Source organism: Tachypleus tridentatus, chromosome 3, assembly GCF_004210375.1.
Source record: "Tachypleus tridentatus isolate NWPU-2018 chromosome 3, ASM421037v1, whole genome shotgun sequence".
Classification (NCBI taxonomy): Eukaryota; Metazoa; Arthropoda; class Merostomata; order Xiphosura; family Limulidae; genus Tachypleus; species Tachypleus tridentatus.
The window spans coordinates 84,576,034-84,603,689 of NC_134827.1; the positions used below are offsets into that span (position 1 = coordinate 84,576,034).

At 32.8% G+C, this 27,656-nt stretch overlaps 1 long non-coding RNA gene across 1 annotated transcript in view; it reads right to left on the minus strand.

Annotated features, from left to right (window-relative positions):
* Positions 1-791: 791 nt before the first annotated feature.
* LOC143247379 (uncharacterized) overlaps positions 792-27,656 on the minus strand; it is a 33,046-nt gene continuing 6,181 nt past the window's right edge. The window contains exons 2-5 of the long non-coding RNA XR_013026535.1: positions 24,682-27,281; positions 17,913-18,016; positions 12,398-12,463; positions 792-10,954 (exon numbers count right to left, since the gene is read on the minus strand). This is a non-coding gene — a long non-coding RNA (uncharacterized LOC143247379). The remainder of the gene's footprint in view (positions 10,955-12,397; positions 12,464-17,912; positions 18,017-24,681; positions 27,282-27,656) is intronic.

Consider the following 27,656-nt stretch of genomic DNA (forward strand, 5'->3'; position numbering starts at 1 on the left):
TTAATTTTTTTGGATCAAGTTCTTTCTCAAGCTTCACTTTATTTTTACCTTCCAATCACGTTATATTCTTTAAATTATGAAAATATGCGTTTTTCTTACAGCAAACTAAAACCGATATCCGCTATGACTACTGAAGGGAAATCGAACCCTTACTTTAACATTGTAAATCATTACTTATCGCTAATTATGAAAATATAGGGTTGAAACCTTCTGTTACTTACGATACAATTGATAAAGAGCAAGATAAACCATGAACTAAATTTATTAGACTTTGTTTACACCGAACAGGATTTTCAATTTATGAGCTTTCATGAAGAAAAGTAGTTAATAATAATTTATGGACTTAAAATATATTTATCGACTTGTAGAACTTCGGTAAAATATCATCAATATCATATCAGGTCAAACAATTCTCCAGGGGCATAGCGATATGTCTGCGTACTTTGAATGCTAGAAACCGGGTTTCGATATCCGTGATGGTCCGAGCACAAATAGCTCATTGATTAGTTTTATATCAAATTGCAAACAAACAGTACAAAACAGTATTTTTTTCTGATTTCAACAATACTTAAACTATGAATTATATTATACTTTATTTTAGCATACGAACAACCTGACAAAGACATCGACAAATGTCCTGATGGATACGCGATGAGACTTAACCTCTGTTATAAGTTGAGCTTTCCTTCCAAACGTTTATATGTGTGACCAGTATTTGTGACTTCCAATTTTAAAATAAATCGAAAAAGGAAACACTGTTTTGAACAAATTAAGCAGTCAATTATTAATTATATATTTCATCTTATATTTTATTATTAATTGTCAAAGTTAACACTATATACACATAAAGATTTTTCTTAGATCCATGTCAACCAGGAACGAATGACGAGAGATGCGTTCCTTCTGCTAGCAAAAGTAAGTTACTATACAAATAAGGTTATTCAAAGCTGACCTTCAACGTGAGACAATATGTTTAGAAAGGTTGTTGACAAAATGTCATGACGGAAAAATATTACTGGTCATAGGATAGTGATTTATGTTTGTGTTGCACGCGTGTTGTTCTTTCTTCATATAAAATGTCTTCAGTCCCTTATTAATGAAGGTACAAAATGTAGTAATGTGTGAAGACACGATCTGTTATAATATTCCAGTACATTGTGGACATTATTTTCTATTCTAAATAATAAAACTCTTACAATTTCATCACCCATAGCAACATACGTAAAACACGATACACCAAAATCACACAACTATCTGAAATAATTGTGTTCAGTCATGTGACGCATCAAATGATCATCCTGTTCTGATATGAAAATACAGTCAGTGTATTTGGATGTCATCAGATATGACAAGTAAATATTTTTACTTGGATTATCAAGGAAGAAAGTAAATCTAACCGGATAGTTTACACTTTCTTACCCGTACTGTTTTATCGATACCTATTAAAACTTATCCGCGTTTGAATAGACAGTGGAACTTTTTCGATTCCAGTAACTCAGAACGCTGTGATTACCTTGTTATTTTCACCGTACATATACCAAAAAAAAAACGTAACCTCCTCCAATATTATTATCTAACAAAAACAAATTGCACTTAACTCACTTTCTTTATAACTTGTATATATTTCCATTTCAGTAGGTTCAATATTAGAAAACCCGATTCCTATCGTGATTGCTGCAGCAGGAATAACACCTTTGATAATTTGTTTAAGGCAAGAAAAAAATAATATTTTTCATGTCTAGCTGAATAAATCTTAATATAATTTCTAAGGTAATAACAGTTGGACCATTTGTGTATATTCTTAATTATGAACCATAATAGTAAACCATACCACAATGTAAACAAGAAGCCAAAACAAGTGCGAAATGTTCACCTGCCTCAAGTAAGTAATGTGACGACAGGAAATGTCATCATATTATACTCCTTCATACCAAGAGCCTCGAACTTGCAAAGCGATATGTCTGAGGACTTACAACACTAGAAACCGGTTATCGAAAGCCGTGGTGGGTAAAACACAGATAGATCACTGTGCTTAATTTCAAATAAAAAACATAATAATGTAATATACCTTCAGTCACTATGTTAACTTACTTTCTATACATTTTTATGCTGGTGTCCTTCCTGAAGTTTAGACACCGTTATAAATATAATATATTATGGTTAGGAAGAGGAAAGGCAGCTAGTCATTACCACTCACAACCAACTCCTGGGCTACTATTTTACCAACGAATAGTGGGATTGACCGCACATTATAACGCGCCCACAGTTGAAAGGGCATGTTTGGTGTGACGGGGATTCGAACGCCTTAACTACCTGGCCGTGCCGGGCCCAGAAAGAACACGTAAAGTTCGCTGGTGTGAGAATAATGAACCATATCGGGCGATATGATAATGTAAGTTTCAAAGTTTAATAACGATAAGACTGTGGATTTTGATGAGAAGACAATTATTTAAAGCGAATAATTCACTGATAGTACTGTGATAAGACTAGCAAAAATAGTGTATATTGTCAATTATATTCTAAAGTAACTGAATCAGCCTAAGTGGGTCTTTGACAAGAAAAGATAATTATTTTTAGTTTAGGATACAACTGTGATATTTCGTAGTGTAAATAATTTTTGTACATACGTATGTCTTATTTTGAATATATTATTATTTCAACAAATGCTAGTAGCTGACTACAAACAGGAGTATACTAAAGGTGGCATAGGGTTAACAGACAAATGGGAAAAGAAATGTTATATTTATTATAAAATATAGAATTTTGCAAAGGAATGGAAGTCCGTTATTAACAAGCAACAGCAGAAATCTCAATAAAAAGCAACTATAGCAACTTCTAAAGATGGTGCTGGTAAGAAACTAGAAAAGATTGACTGTCATCATATATGTTGTCCAAAAGAAACAGAATCAATAAAAGACGCCATTGTGTTACTAACTCATTTCATACGTAATATGATATGATTATGGCTTTCACTTCAGTATTTCTGTGGACTTACAATGTTAGAAAATAAGTTTAGATAGGCGTGATGAGCAGCCACAGATTGCACATTGTGTAGCTAACTTTAAACAAAAAATAAACAAACAGTTCTCCAATTTGCATGGCATAGTTTGACATTTATAATGTTTTATAATGTACAGCACTTATTGATAACACATTAGTTTACATTTCTATAATTAATATATTGTATATTATTTGTTATATATTACATATATTTGTAATAAACAAAAATTAGTCCGAACAAAAATCAAAGACGCTGAACCAATTAAAAGGATCCCCAGGGTACAAGCTATAATATGAAATATAAAATGTATCCTAGATTTTGAAGGTGACTGATGACGTAGAACCCACATTGTGGTGGGGAAACACTGTCCGTCAGTCTTAACCTCTACTTGCCAGTCTCACATGAAGAAATTCATAAACATTAAAATAATCAAAATAAACTCAAATTAGGAGAGTGAAATGTGGGTATTCAAGCCCATAATATCCCACATCTGTATCATCCCTCACTACCTGCAAGTAGTTCTGGGAAAGTAACTACTCCCCAAAGTAAAGAAGAAGAAAAACAAAAATAAGATACCACCACCAGGAAGTAAGTAAGACAAACTCACTTCCTGATATTGGCAGCTCCCAATATAATGGTAAGGAACTAATTAGTAGCCTAGTAGACAAGTTATACCAGTATAAAGTGACACAACCAGTTACCGAAAATAACTAGTATAACTCTCAACCACCATCCACTGTAACTACCAGTTTTCATACTCTAAACAAACATTTATACGTGTTAAGGTGTTCATCTGCATAAAAGAAGGCCCAAGTTGTTTCAGTAACCTTATTAATAACTAAAGGTACTTATAACAAAGTTTCATTAAACTTTCCTTAATTTTTACTTTTTTATATTTATTTAATACATTCTTATATTCATCACAGAACATATTAATAAGTTTATTTAGTTTCTTTACTGATTTAATTAAATATTAATTTTCGCATCAATAATTCAACATCAATAGTAAAATGCAATTTATTACAAATTTTATGAAATCTGAATAATTGTAAATAGTAAAATATTTTAACTTCATATTATTATCAATTATTTTAATTTCTAACTCTAAATAATGTGTCTGTATGTTAGATATTGAAGTATTTTCAATTTCTATTCTACTGCATGAATAGTGTTAATTACATTATTTATCTCAGGATTTTTTAAACTAATTAAATTATCCATATATCTGTAAGTTAAAGCAAAAATGCCTGGACTTATGTATTGTTCAATAAACCTTTTCTCCTAAAAATAAACTTGCAATTCAAGTAGAATAGATAGCACCAAATGGAATTCCTATTACTTGTTTAAATTACTGGTTACTAAAAAAAATTTTATAATTATTATAAACTCCAAAACACTATATCATTTATGCGTTTGGAGCTAAATTTTCTTTCTTCCGGTAATATGGAAGAATAATACACATGATCAATTAATGAATTTATAACGGAAAATGAAGCTTTTAATAGAATTGTGGAGAACAATGTAGTAAAATCAAATGTTGGAAAATTATTTACTTGTACAACATAACTTGATCCTTCCAGCCCAGTGATTCTCAACCTGTTTGCCGCGATAGATTGGCAGGTGTGCCGCGGTGTTTTTGAAACACATTCAACTTTCTTAGGATTTTACAAGCAAGTCGAACACATTAGTTAATAAAAGCTACTGTAGAGACACTCTGAAACCTTCCAGACCATTCGATGGTTTTCATTGAACTTGAACACTGAGAAGTTCATACTTAAATTTCATTCTCTACTGCAACGGTTCGACTGTTAGTTTAATTGTGGCGCAACAAGCGCTTCGTATGTCATAAATGACGCATCAAACAATCAAACTGCTTTCTGGAACACGTTCTCATTCTGCGGTAAGCTACAGCTACTACGCTATAGGTAGGAATTTTATATCAACCGCAGAACTTCGTGTATGAATTAGCTTTATCATTTATCCATGGAAAAATGTTTAAGTAAGTCTGGTGCTGCAAAGGAGAATGCGTTGAATCAAAAGCAAGGAATCAAACGAAAGTTCAAAAACGAATACATCGAATACGGTTTTATCGTTCTGGAATCGAAACATTCTCAATTACTATTCTGCCTACTCTGCAATGCAGCTTTATCGAACAAGGCGCTTGTTCCTAGCAAACTGAAGAGACACTTGGAAACAAAACATTCAACTGTGAAGGATAAACCAAAAGAATACTTCAAGAATCTCGCGGCTCAACAACATGAACAATCAAGGAAGCTTGTGAACTACATGAAGCTGCCCGAAAAAGGATTGATTGCAAGTTATAAGGTTGCTCAATTGTTGGCAAAACGCAAGAAAGCGCACACGGAGGCCGAATCAATCATTGCGCCAGCGTTAGCAATCATCGTTGAAACCATGCTTGGAACGGATGCCGCCAAAAAGGTTAAACAAGTTCCATTGTCCAATGACATAATTTCGCGCAGAATTGTAGACTTATCGTTGGATTTGAAGGATCAAGTTTGCAAACACTTCGAAGAGTGTGAAGATGAATTGTCTCTGTTATGGTCTCTTCAAGTTGATTAATCTACTGATGTTAGTAGAAAAGCTCAAGTTCTGGCTTTTGTTCGATTTATAAAAGATGGAAAATATCGTAAATGAATGCTTATTTTGCAAAGATTTAAAAAAGTACAGCGAAAGACCAAGACATTTTCGAGTTGGTGAAAGAAAACATTCTGCTCTTCAAATTACATTGGAATATCTGTGTCAGCGTTTGCACCAATGGCTGTCCTTTAATGCAAGGAAAAAAGAAGGGATTGTTCATTAGGATTGTTCACTGCATGATTCACAGAGAGGCGCTCGCCTCCAAATCTGTGCCGAAAGATTGGCAGTCTGTTATGAATCAAATTATTCAAGTGGAGAATTTCATCAAGTCTCGGTCACTTCAATCTCGACTTTTCTCTCTTCTCTGTGAGACGATGGATTCAGACTACAAAAAGCTACTGTATCACACTGAAGTTCGATGGCTTTCGAAAGGAAAGGTGTTAAAGCGTCTTGTCCAACTAAAAACTGAAGTAATTTCTTTCTTGGAGGTTGAGGAAGCAGGTTTTGAATTTTCTTTTCATGATGAGATCTGGTGGCTGAAGGTTCAATTTCTCTCCGACTTGTTTGACAAATTAAATTCTCTGAACTTAAGTCTCCAAGGACCATTTGAAAACATTATTACTGAAACATCCAAACTGAAGGCCTTCGATGAAAAGGTGACGCTGTGGAAGAATAAGATATCGAAAGGAGTCCTTGATTGTTTCCTTCTGTTAACAAATGTCCATCAAAGAAGAAAATTGTCCCTCCAATTCTGAACACATTAAGCGAACTACAGTCCGCACTAAAATATTACTTCCCATCACTTTCTGTCGATGAATATAACTGGGTGACCTATCCATTCGGAATCAACGAGACACCAATTCTTACAACTGAGGAGGAAGAACAGCTCATTGATTTACGAAACGACAAATTTTATCAGTCATTGTTTCCCGAAAAGAGCTTGGATGAATTTTGGATCTCCATTAAAAATTCATATCCTGCAATCAGTTCAAAAGCAGTTAAAGTTCTACTTTCATTTGAATCTTCGTGGTTTTGCGAAATTGAATTTTCAGCATTGACTGAAATTAATGCCAGAAAGAGAGAGAGGCTTCTTACAGTTGATGATGAAATGCGAGCTTGTTTGTCTACGTTAGAGCCTCGCTTCAATTTGATTTCCTCTCGGAAGCAGGCACAAGCGTCACATTAAAAACATGTGTAAAAATAAAGTTTTTATTTTTCTGCTATACCACAAAATCGTTGAAAAGCCTTAGAACGACACTCACGGCCAAAGCAAGCGATATTAATGTCATCCGCACATTGACAATACTATCGCTTGCTTTGGACGTAATTTTCATTCTGAAGCTTTTTAATTTAACTCTTCTGTGTTACGTGTATTACTCTTGTATATACTAACAGCAACATCACTTGACTCTTTCAACTACTCACTCTTTTGTATATTTACAATATCATTCGACTCTTCCAACCCTTACTGTTGTATATATTTACAACAACATCACTTGAGTCTTCCACCCCTACAGGTACGTTGACACAATGGATCATGACAGTATCTTAGTGTCCCACGGCGAGTGTGTGTATTTTATACTAGCTATAAAAACACACAAAAAAGAAATATTTATTTTTGCGAGTAAAGATCTTTGTATTATTTGCACCAACAGCAACACAGTAATGACGCTTAGTTAAAGTTAATTGCTCATACTCAGTGATAAGGTGAGTAATTACCTAGTGTCGTGTAAATTAGCCTCTCACGTCAGGTTCTAAAAGTAGTAAATACTTAGAACTGAATTATGTCATTTGGTTGTGTTGCTTTTGGTTGAAAAAGGTACAAGGTTGACCTTTTAAAATAATGTGGTTGTTACACGTAACACTATTATATTCCTGTTATACAAGTGCAATGTGCAGTCAATGCCTGGCCCTCTATTTGATCGACAACCTATACAAAGGACTGACTGTTGGACAGTCGTTGTGACTGACGTAGTTACAAACATATTCGTAATGTAATAAAAGTATTTTCTTTCCGAGAATGAAATTATTAGGAATATTTGGTTATCTGCTATTTCTACCGAAGTGACATGAGCCCCTGATTTTAGAGATTCAAATCTCAAGACATACTGCTGTGTCATCGGAGTACATCATGAATATTAATAATGGAACCACAAAAGCTTCAATAACAGGAAACAATTTTTGATATAGACCAAACAATTCCACCTGAAACAATAGCCCACAGTTATTATTATATATATTTAGGTTAGTACTGAAATATAGTATTAATACATAAACTTTTGTTAATGTGTGAACTACTAGAAATTCAATATCTGTGTTAGTCTTAATGTTTTACCATTTTACTGTAAATCAGGATCAGCATTTAACCAATAGGAAAATAAACTTTTGTTGTAAACTGTACGTGCTGACTCATTTTAATACATTAATTACACATTTATCATCAACACATTATATTATCTCCGAAGCTGTAAGTATATATAGCAGCCTGTAGGTGGTGCTTGTTTCATGAAAATTGTGATTACTTGGATAGAATCATCCATTAAAATGTTTACTAGTATATGATCTATAAAATATAAATGTGAATGTACTATTATGTTAGAATTCAAGCGTTGCGACGTTAAACAATTAGATCCTAGTTCTGGGCATAACAGTCCGGCATTGCATGGTGGTTAGAGTGTTCGATTCGTAATCTGAAGGTGAAAGGTTCGAATCCCCGTCACACCAAACATGCCAGTCCTTTCAGCCGTGGTGGCGTTATTACTTTCATTATTCCCAGTGTTCGTTGTTCAAAGACTAGCCCAAGAGTTGGCAGTGGGCGGTGATACTCAGCTGCCTGCCCTCTAGTCTTAAACAAGTAAATTAGACACGACTAGCGTGGATAGCACTCGAGTAGGTTTGGGCGAAATTCTCCAAACAAACAATCTAAACCTAACACTAATAAATCTTGTGAACGTTATCAAACAATTTAACAAGTAAGTCGTTTCTCTTTAAGTGTAGAACAATATCAATCCACATTAAAAACTTATAACCATGTAAAGGTGGTTATATAGAACTAATCTAGGTTCAGTTAACAGTTTTTGTACCGATGCTTTAACTTCGACTGGATTACAAAAGTTAACGAGTCTGACACTATGCACCCGGCCTTTTACAAGGCATCTAAACTTTGTGTACTTTCAATATTAAACAATAAAAACTAGGTAACTAAAAATATCAGGATATTATGTGTCGGGAATATAAATAATTGTTTCTATGTCAAAAAGACTAATGAAAGAGCAGATAAATCTGTGGACATAGACGGAAAGATAGAATACCGGTTTGTCATAGACATTCCAAATTACTGACATCTTATCCTGTACTGATTCTTCATTTAAACCCTCAGTCAAAGTTGAGAACAAAACGTTTCCCTGTACACAAGAAACGTTACAGAATTCCATTTGTTCCGCAAATAGAAAGTTACTTCTTGGGATTTAAACCAATTATTACATCTGTCATTGAAGTTGATGAAGGTAATGTTTTCATTCCAGTGTGTTTATTTATGTGTGTGTGTGTGTGTGTGTGTGTCAGCAGGATTTATAACTCAGAAGTGATTAGTTTTTGGAGGGTCAAGGTTACAGCCATATCCGTTAACAGCTGTCGCCACTTGAAATTGTCAAAATTCAAGAGCTAGGAAGCTTTTTAAATACGAAAATCTGCTAAATCAACTGCTGTTGGTTACTAGGGTTAAAATGTGTACCTTCATTTTCAAAAACTATGTGAAAATTCAAAAGAGTTGACGCCATTTTTGTTACCCTACTTACAAGTCAAATTAAAAAGTTTGGATAACCAACTGAAGAGGTTGGTGAATGAACACCTTACTACTGATTGCACACTCTCTGAAAAACATTCAAACATGTTGACATTTACAAAACCCTTGAAAATCACGACTGTTCATTAAAACTTCGTAACATTATCAAACTACATGTCAGCTAGAGTTCTGATTATATAGGTTTAAATCGTTATGAAGTTACCTGTGTAACATTTGAGCTAGTTTAACTACTTTAAAAGTAATTATTTAAGGCTGGCAATTTTAGCATGAGTAAACCATCATTAGTAAACCACATGTGCTTATCCACACTAAACTTTATGGAGCTTTGCATATTTACTTTATAATTAACTCACATAACTCTTCTTAGCCTCTGTCTTATACCAGTATTGTTCATAATAATATGGAATGTTTGCTTTCCAGTAATCTTTCTTGAAATTTACAAAGAACAGCCAACTTCATTTTAACTTTGTGTATATTAGAAAATCTTATATCTTATGTGAGAATGCACAATTCATTACGATACAGTGCTTACACTGGCTTACTGTTTGTTCGGAATCGAATTTTTAAAGTGCAGCACAGAACACACGAAAATCTAGTTACAGAAAGAGGAAAAAGAAGTTACAACCACAACTTCATATTTACAAAGTGATTCGATTGGTTGGTCAGTCGATTGTTTAGCGTACAGCTGCACAATCGATAGAGAAATTCGATTTCTAGCATTGGTAAGCTTGCTAATTTCTTGTTGAGCCATTATGGTAGGGGGAGCAAAATGTTTCGAACACCGCTTATAATGATGGCCCGTTTGATGCCGATTCTAAATATTTTGTAGCAACAAACACACTAAGTTAGCATTGGATCAAAGAACGTTTTTCTACCAAAGTTCTAAATCCACAATTAACCATCAATCATTAGTTATTCAACTTTCTCTACGAATCCAAGTTATAGGGGTATGAATACATTTATAAATTGAGAACTTTCAGAAATTTGGAATTCTAGCTTATCATAACCATATTAGGAATAAAGTTGTTTCTTAGCTTGTATTACAAGAAGTTACACATAAGTACAGAAGGAACTGTATCTATAATTCTTTAAAGATCTACTTCCTACCCCACATTTATCTCAAGTCAGTTTGTCTGTATCCAGTTTTTTGTTGCAGACAATGCTCTAGCTGCAATATTAATCACCTGGCTTTTCATGACCTGGAAAAAATTATACAGGTTTACATTCTGCGTGATACCAGTACAGTTGTATGTTTTGATTGTAAATATGTTAAATGAAGTTTTTCGATGGATCCATAAACAGGGAATCCTGACAATCGGTCAAGAAAAGTGCATGTCCTATCAACACATAGAGCTACAGTTATATTATCACAAAATATCGAAGATTCTGGAGAACAAAAATATAATTAAAAACCAAGTATTGAAGAACATCAGTTTTGAGTGTTGTTTTTAAACTATAAAAGTTTTCACTCTGTTATTTGTTGTAAATTCTCAATCTTTGATTCTTAAGCTCCATTCAGGTGGTTAGTGGAAGAACAGTATGAAAGGTTCCTGAGAAAGGAAACAAAATTAAAATGGTTCGCGAACAAACAAGTTTATAAATCACCAATCTATTGCAATATCCAGATAGAAAAATGGAACTTAAAAACAAAAAAACACCTAAAATCAACAGAAAACATGATATTCACATCCAGTTACACCAGAAATTCATGTATGTACAATGATAAACATGAAAAACAAAATGGACAGATATGTACATGTAAGATATACATAATCTACATTTTTTTCGTACCATGTTTTAAAAATATGTCAGAATATTTTATTTAGTTCGATTTCAAAATTTTCTAATCAGTAAGTTATATGAAACTACAGCTGATATAAAACAGTATAAAACTGACCTTTAATAAGTACAACTTTTTCCTTTGTCTTAGAGGACCAGTATTTTGTAAAATACAATCACATTCAGTTCTAATACATTACACATGTATATATATTATTACTATTTACAAATAAATTTTTAAATTTCAGTTACTTTTCTTAAAACACAGAAGTTACAGTAATTTATGACTATTATGTTAGTTTCATTATAAATACTCAAACTATCTATCTTGTTAACTTTTCCTGTATACAAAACTATGTAATTAGCGTTAGCAGAAATTTAGTATTATGTTAAATTAACAAATCTAACATGTATTGTTGAATGAATTTAGTAAAGTTATTTCATGATATCTTTTTATGATGTAGTCAGTTTATTATACATTAAGTTTCTGGTAACAAGCATGTGAAACTGAAACAATGAAATAAAACCTACTCAGAGTAACTGAAAACACCTGATTACAGTTCTCACAGATATTGTGTTAATTAAACTTAAAATGGTAAACTGACTCTGGTTCTCAGTCTTGTTTACAGATTTTATTCATTATTCATATCACATCACAATTATTAGTAAGTATAAATATCTACTGGGAATACTGTTAAAGAAAAGATATCATTTGACAACCTGACAAATTCAACTATAATATAGGTATGTTTGGGTGTTTCAATACTGGTTTAAAAATACTCTTACTGTTACATAATATAATATATTACTTTTAATTTTCTAATGTTAATAAAAACTATACACATATAAGGGCTCATTGCCTAAAGCTAACCTAACAATGAAAATTAGAATGAGTAATTTGAAATGTGAAAGAAACTAAAGAATAACCAAAAAGTAACATAAATGAACATAAACATTTATAAGAACATGTTTACAACTACAGAAATTAACACTATCAGAAGTCAACACATACTGTGAACTTGTGTACAGAATTTAGAAGCAATTATTACACATCTCTATCAGCAACAACTTATGGAAATGTTAACCTAATGTAAACTTGTTTTTCTTACCATCTTGGAGAGCTTTATAGCATTTAAGCAACCAACAATGGATGTATAACATCTTTATAATATTAGATCAGAATTATGTTTCGTCTAACTAGTTTATACACTTACTTGTAGAGTACCAAGAAAGATACCATCAAACATTCTGTATGCTTCCTAGAGATGTACAGCTGATGACTAAAGAATAAAAAACAAAGTATATAGTCACAAATACAACAACTTCTTTTGAAGACTCTCTCATTAATGTTTAATATACTTAAAATGTATCCTTCATTATGGCTAAAATATTTACAGTTTCTGTTATCTTAATAATTCAGATACAGTAACACCCCTTATAAACATTACCTTTTACAGCTAGATAATTTATAAAATATACACATATACCCTTATGTACGTGCATCTGTATTTTATAAACTATATATCAGAACTACACAACTGTTACTCTCATTATTTACAGTAACATGTATTAAAAGCTGCTCACAAATTTCAAACGATGATGATTTAGTTTAAAACTGTTAATGTTTCCTGCATAAAAACAAATAATGTTAAACTTTCCAAAAGTATATATAGTGATCAAATATTTTCAGCTTAATTATGTCAGACACAGATCATATCTGACAATTTTTTTCTGTTCAATATAACAAATCTACTGATGTTCCTTTATCCAGCTACATTCACCTGTCAACATGTAACCTTTCCAGTGTCTATATGTACTAAAAACCTGTTGATAAAATTTTATATACCACATAAAAGTTCTTAACTTATTAATCTAAAGTTTACAAATATATGTTGTAACACATATTTACTGATTTCTTTCTTTATGTAGAACTTTCATAATTTCTAGAGAACTTATTACAAGATAACATTAAACACTGTTCAATGTTGACTATCATACTTCTTGTATCGTTATTTATATCAAAGCTAAGTTCACTGACTTGTAAATGATGATTGAATAAATATAACAATCCTAGCAATGTCCTGTTCTATATACTCATATCTGGATATATGTAAATATTAATGTGTGGGTATACATATTAATGGACTGATACAGGTGTTTAACAATCCTAGCAATGTACTGTTCTATATACTCATATCTGGATATATGTAAATATTAATGTGTGGGTATACATATTAATGGACTCATACAGGTGTTTAACAATCCTAGCAATGTGCTGTTCTATATACTCATATCTGGATATATGTAAATATTAATGTGTGGGTATACATGTTAATGGACTCATACAGGTGTTTAACAATCCTAGCAATGTCCTGTTCTATATACTCATATCTGGATACATGTAAATATTACTGTGTGGGTATACATATTAATGGACTCATACAGGTGTTTAACAATCCTAGCAATGTGCTGTTCTATATACTCATATCTGGATACATGTAAATATTAATGTGTGGGTATACATATTAATGGACTCATACAGGTGTTTAACAATCCTAGCAATGTGCTGTTCTATATACTCATATCTGGATACATGTAAATATTAATGTGTGGGTATACATATTAATGGACTCATACAGGTGTTTAACAATCCTAGCAATGTACTGTTCTATATACTCATATCTGGATATATGTAAATATTAATGTGTGGGTATACATATTAATGGACTCATACAGGTGTTTAACAATCCTAGCAATGTGCTGTTCTATATACTCATATCTGGATACATGTAAATATTACTGTGTGGGTATACATATTAATGGACTCATACAGGTGTTTAACAATCCTAGCAATGTGCTGTTCTATATACTCATATCTGGATACATGAAAATATTACTGTGTGGGTATACATATTAATGGACTCATACAGGTGTTTAACAATCCTAGCAATGTGCTGTTCTATATACTCATATCTGGATACATGTAAATATTAATGTGTGGGTAAACATATTAATGGACTCATACAGGTGTTTAACAATCCTAGCAATGTGCTGTTCTATATACTCATATCTGGATACATGTAAATATTAACGTGTGGGTATACATATTAATGGACTCATACAGGTGTTTAACAATCCTAGCAATGTGCTGTTCCATATACTCATATCTGGATACATGTAAATATTAATATGTGGGTATACATATTAATGGACTCATACAGGTGTTTAACAATCCTAGCAATGTACTGTTCTATATACTCATATCTGGATATATGTAAATATTAATGTGTGGGTATACATATTAATGGACTCATACAGGTGTTTAACAATCCTAGCAATGTGCTGTTCTATATACTCATATCTGGATACATGTAAATATTAATGTGTGGGTGTACATATTAATGGACTCATACGGGTGTTTAACAATCCTAGCAATGTGCTGTTCTATATACTCATATCTGGATACATGTAAATATTAATGTGTGGGTATACATATTAATGGACTCATACAGGTGTTTAACAATCCTAGCAATGTGCTGTTCTATATACTCATATCTGGATACATGTAAATATTAATGTGTGGGTATACATATTAATGAACTCATACGGGTGTTTAACAATCCTAGCAATGTACTGTTCTATATACTCATATCTGGATATATGTAAATATTAATGTGTGGGTATACATATTAATGGACTCATACAGGTGTTTAACAATCCTAGCAATGTGCTGTTCTATATACTCATATCTGGATACATGTAAATATTAATGTGTGGGTATACATATTAATGAACTCATACGGGTGTTTAACAATCCTAGCAATGTACTGTTCTATATACTCATATCTGGATACATGTAAATATTAATGTGTGGGTATACATATTAATGGACTCATACAGGTGTTTAACAATCCTAGCAATGTGCTGTTCTATATACTCATATCTGGATACATGTAAATATTAATGTGTGGGTATACATATTAATGGACTCATACAGGTGTTTAACAATCCTAGCAATGTGCTGTTCTATATACTCATATCTGGATATATGTAAATATTAATGTGTGGGTATACATATTAATGGACTCATACAGGTGTTTAACAATCCTAGCAATGTGCTGTTCTATATACTCATATCTGGATACATGTAAATATTACTGTGTGGGTATACATATTAATGGACTCATACAGGTGTTTAACAATCCTAGCAATGTGCTGTTCTATATACTCATATCTGGATACATGTAAATATTACTGTGTGGGTATACATATTAATGGACTCATACAGGTGTTTAACAATCCTAGCAATGTGCTGTTCTATATACTCATATCTGGATATATGTAAATATTAATGTGTGGGTATACATATTAATGGACTCATACAGGTGTTTAACAATCCTAGCAATGTGCTGTTCTATATACTCATATCTGGATACATGTAAATATTAATGTGTGGGTATACATATTAATGGACTCATACAGGTGTTTAACAATCCTAGCAATGTACTGTTCTATATACTCATATCTGGATATATGTAAATATTAATGTGTGGGTATACATATTAATGGACTCATACAGGTGTTTAACAATCCTAGCAATGTGCTGTTCTATATACTCATATCTGGATACATGTAAATATTAATGTGTGGGTATACATATTAATGGACTCATACAGGTGTTTAACAATCCTAGCAATGTGCTGTTCTATATACTCATATCTGGATACATGAAAATATTAATGTGTGGGTATACATATTAATGGACTCATACAGGTGTTTAACAATCCTAGCAATGTGCTGTTCTATATACTCATATCTGGATACATGTAAATATTAATGTGTGGGTATACATATTAATGGACTCATACAGGTGTTTAACAATCCTAGCAATGTGCTGTTCTATATACTCATATCTGGATACATGTAAATATTAATGTGTGGGTATACATATTAATGGACTCATACAGGTGTTTAACAATCCTAGCAATGTGCTGTTCTATATACTCATATCTGGATACATGAAAATATTAATGTGTGGGTATACATATTAATGGACTCATACAGGTGTTTAACAATCCTAGCAATGTGCTGTTCTATATACTCATATCTGGATACATGTAAATATTAATGTGTGGGTATACATATTAATGGACTCATACAGGTGTTTAACAATCCTAGCAATGTGCTGTTCTATATACTCATATCTGGATATATGTAAATATTAATGTGTGGGTATACATATTAATGGACTCATACAGGTGTTTAACAATCCTAGCAATGTGCTGTTCTATATACTCATATCTGGATACATGTAAATATTACTGTGTGGGTATACATATTAATGGACTCATACAGGTGTTTAACAATCCTAGCAATGTGCTGTTCTATATACTCATATCTGGATACATGTAAATATTAATGTGTGGGTATACATATTAATGAACTCATACGGGTGTTTAACAATCCTAGCAATGTACTGTTCTATATACTCATATCTGGATATATGTAAATATTAATGTGTGGGTATACATATTAATGGACTCATACAGGTGTTTAACAATCCTAGCAATGTGCTGTTCTATATACTCATATCTGGATACATGTAAATATTAATGTGTGGGTATACATATTAATGGACTCATACAGGTGTTTAACAATCCTAGCAATGTGCTGTTCTATATACTCATATCTGGATACATGTAAATATTAATGTGTGGGTATACATATTAATGGACTCATACAGGTGTTTAACAATCCTAGCAATGTACTGTTTTATATACTCATATCTGGATATATGTAAATATTAATGTGTGGGTATACATATTAATGAACTCATACGGGTGTTTAACAATCCTAGCAATGTACTGTTCTATATACTCATATCTGGATACATGTAAATATTAATGTGTGGGTATACATATTAATGGACTCATACAGGTGTTTAACAATCCTAGCAATGTGCTGTTCTATATACTCATATCTGGATATATGTAAATATTAATGTGTGGGTATACATATTAATGGACTCATACAGGTGTTTAACAATCCTAGCAATGTGCTGTTCTATATACTCATATCTGGATACATGTAAATATTAATGTGTGGGTATACATATTAATGGACTCATACAGGTGTTTAACAATCCTAGCAATGTGCTGTTCTATATACTCATATCTGGATACATGTAAATATTAATGTGTGGGTATACATATTAATGGACTCATACAGGTGTTTAACAATCCTAGCAATGTACTGTTTTATATACTCATATCTGGATACATGTAAATATTAATGTGTGGGTATACATATTAATGGACTCATACAGGTGTTTAACAATCCTAGCAATGTGCTGTTCTATATACTCATATCTGGATATATGTAAATATTAATGTGTGGGTATACATATTAATGGACTCATACAGGTGTTTAACAATCCTAGCAATGTACTGTTTTATATACTCATATCTGGATATATGTAAATATTAATGTGTGGGTATACATATTAATGGACTCATACAGGTGTTTAACAATCCTAGCAATGTCCTGTTCTATATACTCATATCTGGATATATGTAAATATTAATGTGTGGGTATACATATTAAGGGACTTATACAGGTAACTATCAACAGGAATATTTCATTAATACATTGAAATACATTTTTTAATTTACACCTTTTCATGTTAATCATAAATGAATAATGCTATTTATTATTATATTTAGTACTTACATAGATATTAATGTAAATCTCTTTCAAACAGCCCAACAACACTTTCTCTTTAGCTTCAGACACAAAAAGGTTGGACTCGCCAGTTAATTAATCCATCTACATATCTAAAGAAATAAGATAAAATAAAATACATAACAAACTAAACAGAACCCAAAAGACTTTGTTAACCACTAGAAGTCAGATTAAGATATAATTTAAAGTTCACTTTAATTCACACAGAATTATTAGTAGATAGTACTGATTAACTACTTCTCTATGGAATAGAAACTTTGAATATATCAAGGTGGACAAAAGGATTAAATCTTGTTTAAGATCCACAAGTACTTTTTGTAACATATATTGTGTAAGTTATTGCAATGTGTGTGGAGATAAAGAAGTTCTCCATGAATTTATTCAATTTTTAACCATGTTCCACACACTTACAGAACCTTTGTCTGTAGTTTAATCACATGGATCCATCCACAAAACAGAACAGGCCAGTAACCCTCTTTAAAAGTCAAAAGATTATTTTGAACCCCTTAAACAATCCATAGAATGTTAACAGAGCTGCAAAAAAATAAAAATTATATTAACAAACATTTGTTTTGATTATAAATTACTTTTAATATTGGAATGGGATTCAAATAATTATTACAAGCACTAAAATAATGTTTAATTGAGTTTTCAAATGATCTTTAACCAGGTTTTTAATTCATTCTCTGGTATTTTATGATACCATTCATTCACAAATTATTTCACAGTTTATCAAACTTATCTAAATCAAAAATCTCTGTCAATTCTAACCAGATGTCTCTTTATCAGCAATGGTTTACTCATATTCTTTCCTAGTATCTCTTATGTACAAAACTTGTACAGCTAAACAGAATCATAAAATGTTTTCTTTCCTCAGTACTCTCACCATCACTTTTACAAAAAAGTAAACGTTCTGAACTGAGTTAGGATTCTACTCTATTACCTCATCATACATGAGTCACTACTGACAACACAATTGTCTCTTCATAAACCTAAATAGTAGTATCTTCATATCAGATAGATTTGCTATTTTCTACTGTTATTATACTGTGAAACAAGGATTACAGTTTATGACAAAATTCTGATCAGTCACAGGTTTATCACATTACAACTGATTCATAACTTGTATATATCACTGAATGAAAATGTTTAAGTTGGCATAAATATCTCTTTCACATAAAACCATTTCATTTTACTTGCTCAGTGTTACTGTTTGTTTAGTACCTGGGTCTGTGATGATCTTACAATAGCTGAAAAAAAACCCAAAACAAATCCAATAACTATATATGTATTGTAATTTAGTTTCTGACTTCTACAATCTTCTGGTATGAACTGATTCTTTTTTTCTGTATTATTATCGCAGCCAAAATTACTGGAGTTGTTACTCTAGTTCGGGATATTATATTGTTATAGGGTAATGACCATTTTTTTTTAAACCTATCATGATTACTACTTTTGTTCCTTTTAGTAATAGATCTTTTCAAGCAGTATTGTGCTCTTTGAACTGATAGCTCTATAGACTGAAGATGAACTGGAAAGGGCTGAAGTAGCAGTTGAAAAAAAATCTCAACATGAAAAAAAAACACTGAGCTGGTGTGAGAACACAAACATCTATATTCAACAACCAAAAAAGTGTGCCAGGAGGCTATTGTCCATGATGAAGCTAGAAAACATCATTTGTCCATGTAATTATGTAAATGAAGTTCCTGGGAATGGAACATCTATGACCAACCCTGATTATCCAATATAAACAACGAAGAAACCAAAGCAAGACCAAACAAAAGAGCTTGAAATTGACAGACCCTGTGGTTAACTCAAAGAAACTGACAAGATATTGAAGATATGGAAAAGTGGAAGTAAACATCAGACACGTGAAATTTTGTCATCACAAACCTGGAGTAAGCACCTAACAAAGTGACTTAAATGATTCCACATTGAAACTTTGTCTATATATACACACACACACACCATATATATATATAAAATCAGTTCAGACTGTCTGTTTGGGGACAACAAACAACCAGAAATAGAAGCTGAAACCAAAATGACCCATGGATTCTTCAGTACCTTTGGAAAGAAAGTCCTGATAACGGTGGGGATTCCCTAGGAAAGAGAACTGGAAAAGGAGTGTGAAAATGAATTGAGAGTTCTACAAACAAGACTTTTAACACCCAAGGTTGGAGGGAAAAGTTCTAATAACATGGATAGTCTTATACAGCTTGGTCTCCATAGGTTCTGTACATTCCAAGCTGCCACTGAAACTAATTACAGCAGATGGATTGGCAGCAAAATATAAGAAGACTTGAGTCAGAAGCTGTGGCAAAATAAGCTTACAAGGGGACAAAATGGGAGAGGGAAGAACAGGGGAAGATTGAGACACATGAGTGCCAAGGGAGTATAAAGAAGACTAGAGATGAGATGACTCTACTCAAGACTCCAATGACTAAAAGGTGCCTCCAAAATAGACTAATACATAAAAGGAGCCATATGTCAATGTGTAAATATCTTGAACACGAGAGGAATACACCCGTGTAAATATTGAATTCTGCCCAACAGAGCTAAGGAAATCAAATGTACACAACAATACTGAATGTCCAACTTCCTAAAAAAACTTCAGGGAAATGATAAATAGCATAAGACAAAAAAATGAACGATAGGGAGGTAACACAGAAGGGAGATTAAAGATAAACAAAGATGGGAAAACTGAGCACATTTAGTATCTAGGTCTTAAACCTAACCTGGGATAAAAAAACCCAACTGTAAAGAATCCAAAGAAGAATTTAAATCTCAATGATAGGCCAAAGTGCGAGTATGTAAAATATCACGCAAAGGATAAGACAGAGTTATTCAGGAAAATGATGTACATTGTGTAACAAAAGAAAGTTTATACAATACAGAGCATGAAAACAAAACATGAAAAGCTGTCTGTTCTTTATCTTTTTGTGCAGCATCCCTATGGTAAGGGAAAATGAATGAGTATCTGGAGAACCCACAGACTGCAGGAATGACTCCATATATCTCTGTAAATGAGTGCCCAAACTCTTCTGCTAATAAAGTTCATCAGTGGTAGCAACAACAGATGGTTTATCTAGAGTACTAGTAGCAGTTGAAGAAGTCATAACAATAAAAAACAAATTCATAATTAAATAAGTAAATAACTCAAGATGAAAAATCTTGGTAAACAAAAAAATTCATGAAATAAATTTAACTCATACATAACTACTTTTAGATTATGAAAGTTGAAAGTTAAGCAAAATTTAAAAACTGCTAATAAAGTTCATCAGTGGTAGCAACAACAGATGGTTTATCTAGAGTACTAGTAGCAGTTGAAGAAGTCATAACAATAAAAAACAAATTCATAATTAAATAAGTAAATAACTCAAGATGAAAAATCTTGGTAAACAAAAAAATTCATGAAATAAATTTAACTCATACATAACTACTTTAGATTATGAAAGTTGAAAGTTAAGCAAAATTTAAAAACTGCTAATAAAGTTCATCAGTGGTAGCAACAACAGATGGTTTATCTAGAGTACTAGTAGCAGTTGAAGAAGTCATAACAATAAAAAACAAATTCATAATTAAATAAGTAAATAACTCAAGATGAAAAATCTTGGTAAACAAAAAATTCATGAAATAAATTTAACTCATACATAACTACTTTTAGATTATGAAAGTTGAAAGTTAAGCAAAATTTAAAAACTCAAAGTATGGCAAAGAATAAGTCTAAACCTTTAGTGACAAAGTGAGAAGAAAGTAGACTACAATTCAGGAAGTGTGACCTACATAAGAAGTGTGTGTCACACTACAGTAGAGGGTTGTTGCATGATTATTTACATGGTACAGCACACCTAAACCATGTTAATCACATGAACATAGGTGAGAGTATGGAGGCTAGTGGAAAGCAAAACGTTTGAGCATATAAAGAGCAATAATAATAAATACAAATTTAAATGTGAGTAGAAGTATTGTACTGAAAGTTTTCATCACCTTCACACTTCTCTGTTTCTTAACATTAGAAAAATGTTGTGATTTAAAGAACATATGCATGATAAAGATATACATGTTATGCATGTAAAAAATAAGTAGTTCCCTTTGTAACTAATTATTTATAAATAAATACAACATGAAATTTAATGAAATATTGCCATAGTACATTTTCATGCCTTGACTTAAGACACTAACAATTTATCTAGGCTCTGAAAATTTTTTTCTTCAGTTAATATTGTTTAGAACACCTGTAGCTTTTATAATCTTGTTACAGAATCAATTTTACATAGTTTATAAGTTAAACTACTTTTGACACAGGTGTTTTTCATTTTGTTAATGTTCATGATATGCAAAAATACAACTGCTATAACAGTATAAAAAGCATAGTTTTCTGCTTAACGTCAACACAACTAAATATACTTTAACCTTTGAGATGACTTTATAAGGTTTATTGGAGTTGTTTGTTAGGAGGGCTATCTGTAACTAATTTTGCAGTGTAAGACTAGAGGGAAGGCAGCTATGCATCACTACCCACCGCCAACTCTTGGGCTACTCTTTTATGAATGGTGAGATTGACCGTCACATTATAACGCCTCCACGGCTGAAAGGGCGAGCATGTTTCATGTGACGGGATTCGAACCCCCGACCCTCAGACTACAAGTCGAGTGCCTTAACCATCTGGCTATGCCAGACAAGTTTGTAGTTAAACACAAAGCTACTGAATGGGATATATATATACTGAGCCTACCAACTTGATTTTAAGCATTAAAAATCTGAAAACATGTTGCCAAGTGTCATATTGAAGTTGAAAAAACAGTGAAAGAAAATCAAGAAGAAATAAAAAATTAATAGAATGAGATAAAAATTAAAATATTATATAAAAAAAGAAAAATACAATAAATTGTATTATTGAGCAAGAAAATTCAGATATAGAGAAGAATGTTGAAACAATGTGACTGATCTAATACTAATATCATATTACAAGTGTAATTGTAAACAATCTTCAGGCCCAGCATGGCCAGGTGGATTAAGGCATACGACTCGTAATCTGAGGATCTCGGGTTCAAATCTCGGCCGCACACCATTCAGCTGTGCGGGCGTTATAATGTGACGGTTACTCCCACTATTCGTTGGTAAAAGAGTAGCCCAAGAGTTAGCAGTAGGTGGTGATGACAAGCTGCCCTCCCCCTAGTCTTACACTGCCAAATTAAGGACAGCTAACGTAGATAGCCTTTGTATATCTTTACGGACTCTTTAAATGACAAAATTTTCATTATTTCTAAAACGTTTTAGGCCCTTTTTTCTGATGTCAAATTTTATTTTATAGGCTACATTCTGTTTCGTATTTTTTAAGTTTTTTTTACTAAATTTATCTAGGATTTTTTTTTCATGAACCTGCTTTCGATTTGGTAGAGAAATTGCTGATTAAATTGTTATTGTATTTTTGGAACTTTGAATGTTTCTGATGGCTGTTCTTTGTCCTCAGATTGATTAGACATGGATTCTTTTTCAGGTCTTTGACTTGATTTTAGTTCCTGTTGACTAGGTTTATGATACAATTCTGTTATTGCTTTCCTGCAGGCCCCCCGCTAGTACAGCGGTATGTCTCCGGATTTACAACATTAAAATCAGGGGTTCGATTCCCCTCGGTGGACTGAGCATAGATAGCCCAATGTGGCTTTGCTATAAGAAAAACACACACACACCTTCCTGCAAAGGTCTTGAAGGTTGTGTTGTTTTTTTTAATCTAACACTGGGTGGGTGAAAGGTTTGGTTTGTTTTTCGAATTTTGCGTAAAGCTACATGAGGGCTATCTTTGCTAGCCGTTCCTAATTTAGCAGTGTAACACTAGAGAAAAGGCGGCTAGTCATCACTGCCCACCGCCAATTCTTGGGCTACTTTTTTACCAACGAATAGTAAGATTGCCCTACACTTAAGAACGCCTCCACAGTTGGAAAGGCGAGCATGTTGTGGCACGGGGATTCAAACCCGCAATCCTCAGATTATAAGTCGAGTGCCTTAACCACTTGGCCATGCAAGACCTTGGTGAAAGGAATTACTGCGTAGTTTATACCTTTATTGAGGGTTGTAGTGTGAGGTTCATTGATTTGAAAGTTGGCAAAGTAGCTTATATGGTTAGAACTTAGATACAGTGCATGGATTTTTTTTTTACTGAAAGACGAAGTTCAGGGCCGGATTAAGGGCAACTGTTGCCCAAAGCACAGCTGAACAATGGTGTCCCCCTCAGCCAGTCCAATGCTTAACTGACAAGACATAAAGACTCAATAAGTACTAAAAGTAAAATAAAACTTTTAAAATGTATAACCCTTCCTCAGTTTTCTTCCAGGTCAAACACCATTTTAATAAAAACTTTTTTATTTCATTTATTTAACAGACTGGGCATGGATCAAAATCAATCAATGACTGAGGCCTTTTATTTATAAATGATGAGGGAAATCACTTCTTTGATTGATAATAATTAAAACAAATTGTTTTTACTGTATATTTGTTTTCACTCTGAGTTAACAATTCTCACCTTGATGTGGACAAAATTAAAAAATTTACTCTAAACTCTTTTATTCAAAAAATGCTCACTTTGATGTTATCAATTTCTCACTTTGAACTTAAAACCCTGTAAGCAAATTATTTACTTATACCTTAATATTTATTTACATTTTAAAACGTTTTCTTCTAGATTTTTAATTGCAAAGTCTTTGATCAAGTCCTCAAAACAAATCTGGCATAACAAATCTGCTTCTATACTTACCAGAGAAAAGGCATCCAGCCTGTCTTCTTGCATAGTTGTTCTGCTGGGATTGTTAATATGCTTGAGTTGAGAAAGTGAACGTTCAGCTGTGCAATTTATGATTAATTAATGTTAAAAATATAAGCAATGCAATTTCAATGTTTAAGTTTGGAAAGGCACACTCAATTTTGTCTTCTACAATTAATTTATACAATTCAGCATTACTGAATCTGTTTTTCACATACTTTGTTGCACTGAACTTGTGGTACACATACGAGTGAGACTGCTGAAGCTCGGCAGAGTGATTAGTGTCCAAGTCCTCTGGGTAAGCATCAGTTAGCTTTTGGGAATGCTAAGAGTACCTTTCAGTTTCAGCAAGTTACATCATTTGGCACATCACTTAGGAATAAAAATCTGTTTGTACACCTCTCCTCTTCTTCTCATCTGGGTTTCTAGTCTGTCAACAATTGTGTAGAAGGCTGTGACACAAAATTTATCTCTGGCATTCAGATCTACTTCTTGTGCATCTCCATCAATGAGTACCTTCTTTCTGACATGTTTGCAAGTTTGAGCAGCATTGTAATCAATATCTGGTAGTATTTCTTTTGCAACTGTTTCAAATCTTTCAAAGTAATCCCTTAGAGTGCGTAGTTCGTCAGCTAATGACCCGTACAGATCTGCACGTGTTTATAAGTTCACATCCTCATTTTGCAAAACTTGACTTGCTTTATGAAACTTTTGCAAACTCTCATCCCACATGATCAACATAAAAACAAATTCTAGCTCTTGCATCTTATTTGTAATATTGTCTGCTTCTCTTCTAGTGTCTCCCTTTTGTGACTGGTTTTCAACTAGACATTCTGAAGCTTCCAAAATCTTAAAGAAAGACTTCAAAACTGCTGTTTTTGCTATAGCACGAGTCTCTCATCTGGTATCAGAGAGGAATTTTAACACACTTTCATTTCCAAGATAAGCTTTAAGAATTTTCCACCAGCTGGTTGTGGCTGAAAAAAAGTGTATAGCGCAAATGCATTGTAGACAAATAATTAACTGCCACTTGACAGCAGTCAACAGCACTTCGGCCTACCAGATTTAGCAAATGGACTGCATAGGGCACATACATGGCAAACTTATTTTCTTCTAAAATCTTTTGCTACATCCCCTTATAATGCCCTGACATATTAGCAGCATTGTCATCAGACTGACCCCCTACATTTTGAAAAATTAAGTTTACAAACTTCACGTAAGTACTGCAATACCTGGTTTGCAATTTCATCAGAGGTAAGGCTTTTCAGTTCCAGAAAGGTTAAAAAGCATTCAATAGACTGTCCATCTTTTAAGTATCGAAGTACAACACTTAACTAATCTATATGTTATAGATCTGGCATCGAGCCAACTGACAAGCTAAAATAACCAGAATAATTCACTTCATCAACAATGAATGTGTGGACCTTCTGAGCCATTGGTTCAATGAGTTCTTCATAGGTTGTTTTGGATAAGTAAGAAGGATTTCCTTTTCCAGAATTTCCATATTTCGAAATGTACCCTACTAAAAATGGATCAAACTAACTTATGAGCTCAAGCAGCCCTAATAAATTCCCATTCTGTAGTGAACCAAATTTTTCATCTGTTCCTCGAAAAGCCAGGCCATGTTCAGTTAACGTACGCATAACAGATATTACACGCTCCAAGACATGCTCCCAGTAATTGCATTCTTCTTTTATTTGTTTATCCAACTATTGTCGTAAGCCTAAACCTTGTCTGCGAGTTAAGTATGTTAGTATAGAGTCTCGATGAATAGTGCTTCTTTCATGATGATCAATTACAATATTATTTCGCTAGTCACTGAACCCTTCTCTTTCAACAAAACACAAAGAAAATTTAGGGGAAAAGAGTTTACAAACAAAGCAGTAAACTGACCCTGTTGATGGTGAATACAATAACCACTCTCTCTTGTATTACTCATCATTTGCTTTTACCCCAAATAAAAGGTTTTGTGAACAACATCTTGTTGGTTTGCTACCATTGAAAGAACGGAAAGATTTGCCAAATGGCCCATTGTGATGTTAACAGTCAGTGGGTCCACAAGCAATCCAATAAGCCACATAATCAGCAGAGAAATCAAGCCAAAACCCTGGATCTTTTGCTTTAGTCTCTTCATCTTTTGTAGACTGAAGCACTTTACCATAGTCCAGTAGATTTTTATTTTCAGATATTACTTCAAATTCAAACTGTCTTGTATAGCAACTTAAATCAATATTAACACTAGAGATATCAGGAGAATTTACAGGCAAAGTGAGGTCAGTTGTGAAACTTGTGCCAATTGAGCCAGCCTGTGACAGCTCAACGTTATAATGATGTTTTGACCTTGAAGTGGACAAAGTGATACTTGGAGGTGTGGAGCTTGGTTCAACTTCAATCTTGTCAGAGTCAGATGCAGTAAAAGTGACTTCTGATGGCAGAGATGGGTTTTCATTTGAAAGATCTTGTTCTGTAAGGTGAGTGAAAAAAATTAGTCAGCTTTCGACTCTTGTCCACGAAATCCAAAGCCTTTTGCTAGTTCCTTTTTGCCAGTTTTCTCTTTTCTGCACCACTTAATTGAACATGTTTCATCTTGCAGTCTGAAAAATACAGAAAAAAAACAAAAAAAAAATATGGATCATATATTGATAAGAAAAACACTGAAATTCATAAAAAAAAGTGAGTAAGATAGTCAAACATACTAAACTCTAGGTCTGCATTTAAACAAATACTGTCAGAAAGTTGTCCTAGGTCCAACAGCACATAATCATGAATTCATTGATTTGCTGCATTCCGATTGGTTAAAAACCATTCGAGACCAGTCTCGAATTGAATTGAGACTGGCTTCAATGCATTTTAGGAGAATTAGATTTCAGTCATTGCAAAAGTTTCATTAAGGTTGTTGCTATGGTAGCTGTATGTAAAAAGCAATGTCAATGGTAATATGCAAACCCATTGTGAGCCAAAAAGTATTC